This window comes from Papaver somniferum, chromosome 11, assembly GCF_003573695.1.
Source record: "Papaver somniferum cultivar HN1 chromosome 11, ASM357369v1, whole genome shotgun sequence".
NCBI classification, from domain to species: domain Eukaryota; kingdom Viridiplantae; phylum Streptophyta; class Magnoliopsida; order Ranunculales; family Papaveraceae; genus Papaver; species Papaver somniferum.
In genome coordinates this window covers 21,044,551-21,046,566 of record NC_039368.1, presented here as the reverse complement: position 1 = coordinate 21,046,566, position 2,016 = coordinate 21,044,551, and the positions used below count along the sequence as shown (strand labels likewise).

The following is a 2,016-nucleotide window of genomic DNA, read 5'->3' as shown; positions in this document are numbered from 1 at the left end:
TCCCCGATATACGGCCGACATTGACTACATTGGTCACAATAACACAACTAAGTCGGACTGAATAAGTTCAGTCAGACTGGTACAAGGTTCAGGCCTGAGCCACAAGCACAAGCCAAAGATTCTACCACACCTGCAACTCTACTCCTCGTTCAAATTCACCAACCTTATTCTAACACTGATATCATTCTACAAATAAAGTCATTATAACAGAAATCTACAATTCACAACTGAAACTAAGTTTACCTGCAACATCAGTAACCAGCTTTCACAACAAAAACAATCTACAACTCTGAATTCACCATTCTTCATGGAATGAACTTCAGGAACCATTCATTCTATAAACTACTACAATACAACTCTCATGACCACACCTAAACAACATCAGCATATCCATCTTAACCACTCCAGCACCACCAGTTCAATATCGCATGCAATCTCACATCACAATCAATCATCCAAAACCGCTTCATTATATACAAACTTTAATTCACAATACACAAAGCATTATCAACTTCTTCATGTTCATCACCTGAGGCTCCATTTCCAAAAAAAACATCAACATCTCCTCCAACTTCACACTCTATTCTCCTTACACAGTTCACCTCATGGCTGTAGTGTCCACTCAACATTCGCCAATTCCTAATCCATTCATCCAACTCCCGTGCATGTATGAGCAAGACTCGACTACAATTCAATAACAGACCTCCAACATACTCGATTACAACCACCTGCAGAATCATCTCATTCTTATTCCAATTAACAAACTTAAAAACTCAGAAATGAAAATCAAATAACATTACTAAGTTACCTAATAAGAACAGTTACCTCCAATACAAGTCCAACTCCTTAAGACTAACCAATCTGCTCTGCTCATTTAGTTCAATCTCAATCAACACCAAATACCCATCTGTTGCTTCCACAATCATCAACAACCCTCTTAATCTTGAACTATTGCAACTCAACATCACCCTTGGTTCACCCACACACTCAAAAGACAACTCAAACTCAGAAATCTTCTTCCTTTGTTAATTATTCAACACTATTCTTATTTTCCATCTGTAATTGTTCATCACAGCCAATTCCCAATACTCTTCAATAAACATAATCAAACCCTAATTCTTCAACTCTAAACCTTGATACACATAAACCCATCTCTAATTCCATCTTAATCATCACCTAATTGAACTCCAATTCGATTCTCTGAGAAACCCTAACTTCCTGATTCATCAACAACACCGATTCACATCATCAATTAAACAATAAACCCTTTGTTGTTTGACTACCAACAACTCATTTACCCATCTATTTCATCTTCTCACCATTCTCAGAGTTCATCTTACAACCCGTAGCTTCTTTAATTCGAACCCAAGACAACAATTAAATCTTCATATCAACCAAACCCATATCCAATCTTTTCCCAAAACTCTCAACTGCATCATCTACATCTTTTATGAGCTTATTAAGAAACCCTAATTCCTATTCACTGAAAATCCTAACTTGGTTCTTTGATTCATCTTTTCTTCTTCATCAACAACAACCTTGGATCCTATAACATGCATACAACTCCATCACCGAGCTTCTTCAATCAAAACTCACTCTTAACTCTAAAAACTCTCGCTGGCGAAAACAGGAAGAAAAGAAGAAAGAACGGGAAGAAGAGGAACGAGAAAGAAAGAGAAAGATTAAGAGAGAAATAGACTTCTCTTCCCGATTTTGGTAGATAAGACCAATGTAGTCAATATCGGCCGTATCGGCCGATATATCGGGGATATTTCGGATATCGACCCAGAACGATACGATAAGAAGGATATTGGGGATACGATATTTGCCCGATAATATCGGCCGTTTCGGTCAAATATCGGCCGTATCGGTCGATACGAAATTTTTCTACATTTCCCGATATGAGACGGTATTGGTCGTTTTCTATAAAGTTTAAGGGTAATTTTGGCGAAGAAAGTCTTCCAGGTGGTAGTAGAGGTGCATGTAGCTCTCGAAGCAAGTTACTAAAGTTACTCT

At 37.8% G+C, this 2,016-nt stretch overlaps 1 long non-coding RNA gene across 1 annotated transcript; it reads right to left on the bottom strand.

Moving 5' to 3' along the window:
• Positions 1-282: 282 nt before the first annotated feature.
• On the bottom strand, positions 283-1,669 carry LOC113323407. Its single transcript, XR_003347585.1, has 2 exons — positions 826-1,669; positions 283-728 (listed from the first exon to the last, which is right to left on the bottom strand). It is a non-coding gene; the product is annotated as an uncharacterized LOC113323407 (long non-coding RNA).
• Positions 1,670-2,016: the final 347 nt, after the last annotated feature.